Below are 6,766 nucleotides of genomic sequence, written 5' to 3'. Positions count from 1 at the left end.
TCTCATAAAAGGTAGTGTAATAAAGCATTAAGACTGATGAATTCATAATTAGATGAATCTGTTCATAGAACAAAAAAGCCAAGAGCCCCGAGACAATAAAGACTGAGAAGATTGACTCAAAAACAAATTTTATTACGGGCTCCATTGTATAATTAAGACCTAACCATTAATCGAGAGGCGATGGGAACGAGGGAACCCGTGAATACATAATATTCTATTGAAAACGAATCCTAATAATTCATTGGGTAGGATGGCGGAAGGAACCCAAGACCAATCCATTTATTATGAGAGGTAGGTTCATGGGCTAACTAACCCGAGAACCAAAACATATATAAAAAGAGTAAATATTCGCCCGCGCGAACGTTTCCATTTTATTATATTTCTAAATTAGGGTCGATCAAATATAATAATAGATAAAAAAAGGCAAAACAAAATAAAGATTTGTTATAACCTTAATAATAAAAGAAAAAATAACAAAACGAGATTATATTATCTATAATTTTTTAGAAAACTATAATAAAAAAACTTATTCTATTATTCTAGAATCTATAAACAGTTTAGTTTTCTATCAAAAGAAAAGAAGATATACAAATTTCGAATAGATTGATTAAATGAAATATCAAAAATCCCATAATTGAATCTATTATTCAGAAAATATCAGTAAATACATGTATATTTTTTTGAATCGTTTCATTCGCGAGGAGCTGGATGAGAAGAAACTCTCATGTCCGGTTCTGTAGTAGAGATGGATTTAGAAATAACCATCAACTATAACCCCAAAAGAACCAGATTCCGTAAACACCATAGAGGAAGAATGAAAGGAATATCTTATCGAGGCAATAGTATTTGCTTCGGGAGATACGCTATTCAGGCACTTGAACCCGCTTGGATCACATCGAGACAAATCGAAGCCGGACGAAGGGCAATGACACGAAATGCACGACGCGGTGGAAAAATATGGGTACGTATATTTCCGGACAAACCCGTTACACTAAGACCCACAGAAACACGTATGGGTTCAGGGAAAGGATCCCCCGAATATTGGGTAGCTGTTGTTAAACCAGGTAGAATACTTTATGAAATGAGTGGAGTAGCCGAAAATATAGCCAGAAAAGCTATTTCAATAGCGGCATCCAAAATGCCTATACGAACCCAATTCATTACTTCGGGATAGAAATGTAGAATCAAAGGAAAGCGATCTTTGTTTAAGATGAAAAAAAAACAATTGCAGATTTATTTTTTTTTTTTTTGAAAAACAATATTTCTTTTTTTTTTTTTTACTTCGCCCTTTGCATTGAAAGAAAAGATTCCAAAATAATATGATTCAACCTCAAACCCTTTTGAATGTAGCAGATAACAGCGGAGCCCGAGAATTGATGTGTATTCGAATCATAGGGGCTAGTAATCGACGATATGCTCATATTGGTGACGTTATTGTTGCTGTAATCAAGAAAGCCGTCCCAAATACACCTCTAGAAAGATCAGAAGTGATCAGAGCTGTAATTGTACGTACTTGTAAAGAACTCAAACGAGAAAATGGTATGATAATACGATATGATGACAATGCTGCGGTTGTTATTGATCAAGAAGGAAATCCAAAAGGAACTCGAATTTTTGGTGCGATTGCCCGAGAATTGAGACAGTTAAATTTCACTAAAATAATTTCATTAGCACCTGAAGTATTATAAAATGAGACAGACCGTGAGATAGTTATACTATTTGAATGAAATTAATTAGTAGATTGTGTATCACGTATATACCTTTTAAAATTCATAACTATTTAATAAAAAAGAATGTTGATTAGATCAAAAATTTAAGTAACCAATAATTTTCGTTTATCATGGGTAAGGACACTATTGCTAACATAATAACCTCTATTCGCAATGCTGACATGAATAGAAAAGGAATGGTTCGAATACCATCTACTAACATCACCGAAAACATTGTTAAAATACTTTTACGAGAAGGTTTTATTGAAAACGTAAGGAAACATCGGGAAAGCAACAAGGATTTTTGGGTTTTAACCCTACGACATAGAAGAAATAGGAAAGGACCATATAAAACGATTTTAAATTTAAAACGGATCAGTCGACCTGGTCTCCGAATATATTCTAACTATCAAAAAATTCCTAGAATTTTAGGCGGAATGGGCATTGTAATTCTGTCTACTTCTCGGGGTATAATGACAGACCGAGAAGCTCGACTACAGGGAATCGGCGGCGAAATTTTGTGTTATATATGGTAATCTTTATGATATTCGAATTATACACAGAACTTCCCTATTTGTAAAAAAAAAAAAAAAAGAAAAGAGGTGGGTTTATAGTTTATAATACGACTCCCCCTTGATTAATTGATACTTTGAAGGGTGTTTCGTCTGGAATGAAAGAGCAAAAAAGGATTTCTGAAGGTTTAATTACTGAATCACTTACCAATGATATGTTTTGGGTTTGTTTAGATAATGAGGATCCAATTCTAGGTTACGTTTCAGGAAGGATTCAACATAGTTTTATCCATATACTAGGTAATAGAGAGTCAAAATTTCAGTAAGTTGTTACGATTCAACCAGGACCAGAAGGCGTATAATTTATAGACTACGAAACAAAGATTCGAATGATTAGGTGAAGTAGTCTTTTCACGTGCAATATTCTTTTTTTTGTAGGGAGATCCAATTCGAAATAGAAAATTTCAAGAAACTTATTTTCTTCCAATAAGTAGATTAAGGTAAGGAATAAAAAATATGAAAATAAGGGCCTCCATTCGGAAAATTTGTGAAAAATGTCGCCTGATCCGTAGGCGGAGACGAATTATGGTAATTTGTTCCAATCCGAGACATAAACAAAGACAAGGATAATCTTTATAAAAAAAAGGACCCCTAAAGGCCACCCACAATATATACATAAAAAGAAATTAAAGGATCCGTTTTGACATGAAATGGATATATCCATATATCTCTGACTTAGATTTATGAGATGATAAAATATGGCAAAACCCATACCAAGAATCGGTTCACGTAGAAATGGACGTATTAGCTCACGTAAAAGTACGCGTAGAATACCAAAGGGCGTTATTCATGTTCAAGCAAGTTTCAACAATACAATTGTGACTGTTACAGATGTACGGGGTCGGGTAATTTCTTGGTCCTCCGCCGGTACGTGTGGATTCAAAGGTACAAGAAGAGGGACACCATTTGCCGCCCAAACCGCAGCAGGAAATGCTATTCGGGCAGTAGTGGATCAAGGGATGCAACGAGCCGAAGTTATGATAAAGGGCCCCGGTCTCGGAAGAGATGCAGCATTAAGAGCTATTCGGAGAAGCGGTATACTATTAAGTTTCATACGGGATGTAACCCCTATGCCACATAATGGCTGTAGGCCCCCTAAAAAACGACGTGTGTAAAAATAAACATTGAAGAGAAATTTCAAGAGAAATAAATAATTCAATGATTTTATCAAAAAATATTACTATGGTTCGAGAGAAAATCAGAGTATCGACTCGGACACTAAAGTGGAAGTGTGTTGAATCAAGAGCAGACAGTAAGCGTCTTTATTATGGACGCTTTATTCTGTCTCCACTTATGAAGGGACAAGGGGATACTATAGGCATTGCGATGCGAAAAGCTTTGCTTGGAGAAATAGAGGGAACATGTATCACACGTGCAAAATCTGAAAAAATCCCACATGAATACTCTACCATAGTCGGTATTCAAGAATCAGTACATGAAATTTTAATGAATTTGAAAGAAATTGTATTGAGAAGTAATCTGTATGGAACTCGTGATGCGTCTATTTGTGTCAAGGGTCCTGGATGCGTAACTGCTCAAGACATCATCTTACCACCTTCGGTGGAAATCGTTGATAATACACAGCATATAGCTAACCTAACGGAACCAATTAATTTTTGTATTGAATTAAAGATCGAGAGGAATCGCGGATATCATATACAAACGCCAAATAATTTTCAAGACGCAAGTTATCCTATGGATGCTATATTCATGCCTGTTCGAAATGTTAATCATAGTATTCATTCTTATGTAAATGGGAATGAAAAACAAGAGATACTTTTTCTCGAAATATGGACCAATGGAAGTTTAACTCCTAAAGAAGCACTTCATGAAGCCTCTCGGAATTTGATTGATTTATTTATTCCTTTTTTACATGCGGAAGAAGAAAAAGAAAACTTCCATTTTAAAAATAATAAACAAAAAGTTACTTTACCCCTTTTTACTTTTCATGAGAAATTGGCGAAACTAAGAAAAAAGAAAAAAGAAAGAGCATTAAAATATATTTTTATTGACCAATCAGAATTGCCTCCTAGGATCTATAATTGCCTCAAAAGGTGCAATATACATACATTATTTGACCTTTTGAATAATAGTCCAGACGAACTTATGAAAATCAAACATTTTCGCATAGAAGACGTAAAACATATATTAGACATTCTCGAAATGGAAAAGAATTTTGCATAAATTTGAAATCCATTGGATTTTTGTTGTAAAAAAACTTTATAAAAAAAAAAGACGAAAATGAAGTTTGAATCTTTAACAGAATCCGTATACTCAAAATAAATCAAAAATTTCATTAAATATGTGTATCTAGGGGTAATTCACTTTGAAGCAACTATTCCCTAGATACACACATCGTGATATTTTATTTATTTCACAATTGAATCAATTTAAAAAAGCCCTAAAGTTAGGGATTTATCAATCGGTAATGTTGCTCCAATACCCAACCAAAGAGCTACTGCGGTACCAATCAAAAAGACGGTTGTCGCTACTGGACGACGAAATGGATTTTGGAATTTATTGACATTCTCCAAAAATGGTACAGTTAATAATCCCGCCGGTACGGAAACCATTAAAAGAACACCCAATAACTTATTTGGCACTGTACGAAGTATTTGAAATACGGGAAAGAAATACCATTCCGGCAATATTTCCAAAGGAGTTGCAAATGGATCTGCGGGTTCACCAATCATTGATGGTTCTAGAACCGCTAAGCCCACGTTACATGCAATAGTACCTAGAATGACTACTGGAAAAATATATAAAAGATCATTGGGCCATGCGGGTTCTCCGTAATAATTATGACCCATACCCTTAGCCAATTTAGCTCTTAATACAGGATCATTCAAATCTGGTTTTTTTGTTATTAGGATAGGTGAATTATTATGGATCCATCCCCCGAAAGAACCGGACATGATAATTTTTCATCATCCGGCTCGAGCACAAATCAAACGAACCAACTGGATCCAGAAAAAAAAATCGATATCTTATCCAAGCATATATAAAATAAATGAGTGATTCAATGTAAGAAAAAATTTAGCGGATTCCGTTTTCAAGAGTTACAATTATCCATTGCAAGGAATTAAGTTCGTACAGATAAATGCTCAATACCCAAGTAGGCTTACAAAGTTGATAATGTTCAAGTGCTTTCTGGGTCGTCTCAAACCTTGCGATGGGGCTTTAGCCCCCAAAAATATTGATACTTTTTACATCCAAAGGATTTACTTGTTACTAATAGAGTCTAGCCTATGTTCTTCTTTAGATCCCTTGTTTCACTCCGATAGTATTATAAATCGAGTCAATGCAGAGGAAATGAATGCATTTTCATACTATTAAGTAAGTGAAATAGATAAAACATAATCTGTATTATGGCATATATATCACCTATTCTAATGGATCTTACGGAGCCTGGTCATGCACGACATGGTCAAGTCTGATCATGGAAAAGATTCTCTTCAAGCGAACCAGCCTACCCTCTGTATGGAGCTTTCGCGGTGGTTGGAATAAAGACACATTTTGTTGTGAATCCCAATGTGGCAGATAAAAAGACATATATCTACACGGTCCCAATCAATAGTTCAAGTCACACACTCCCATAATCCATTTTCTCTTCGAAGAATTCCCTTCAACTATTATTGAAAAATAACGAATAAAATTTCGTGGAGTTGAAGGGAAATATCCAAATACATGTCTTATTTTTCAATAATCCATATTTGCAGCAATGAAATACTCTTCTTCCCCCCTGAGTAATCATAAATAACTAATTACAAATCTATGATTTCTATTCTCTATAAAGGACCAGAAATGCCTTGCTTACGTATCATTGGGAAGTGCATTAACATAAATACGGCAGTAAGAAGAGGTAATACAAAAGTGTGTAAACTATAAAAACGAGTCAAGGTAGATTGTCCCACACTAGCACTTCCGCGTAATAACTCTACCAAAGGCGACCCTATTACTGGAATAGCTTCCGGTACACCTGTTACAATTTTGACTGCCCAATAACCAATTTGGTCCCGAGGTAAGGAATAACCAGTTACACCAAAGGATGCGGTCAATACAGCCAGAACCACACCTGTAACCCAAGTCAATTCACGAGGTTTTTTAAATCCACCAGTAAGATACACGCGAAATACGTGCAGGATCATCATTAAGACCATCATACTTGCCGACCATCTATGAACTGATCGGATTAACCAACCAAAATTTGCTTCCGTCATTATATATTGAACAGAAGCAAAAGCCTCAGTAACGGTCGGACGGTAGTAAAAAAGTCATAGCAAACCCCGTAGCTACTTGTACTAAAAAACAAGTAAGCGTAATTCCTCCTAGACAATAAAATATGTTGACATGAGGAGGAACGTATTTACTAGTTATATCATCTGCAATCGCCTGAATTTCAAGACGTTCTTCGAACCAATCATACACTTTATTGAGATAGGTAAACCAAGGGGACCCCCCCTCTGAGAACCGTATATGAGAATT

The sequence above is a fragment of the Cucumis melo genome, unplaced genomic scaffold, assembly GCF_025177605.1.
Source record: "Cucumis melo cultivar AY unplaced genomic scaffold, USDA_Cmelo_AY_1.0 utg002137l, whole genome shotgun sequence".
NCBI classification, from domain to species: Eukaryota; Viridiplantae; Streptophyta; class Magnoliopsida; order Cucurbitales; family Cucurbitaceae; genus Cucumis; species Cucumis melo.
Note: the sequence above shows the minus strand (reverse complement) of the source record.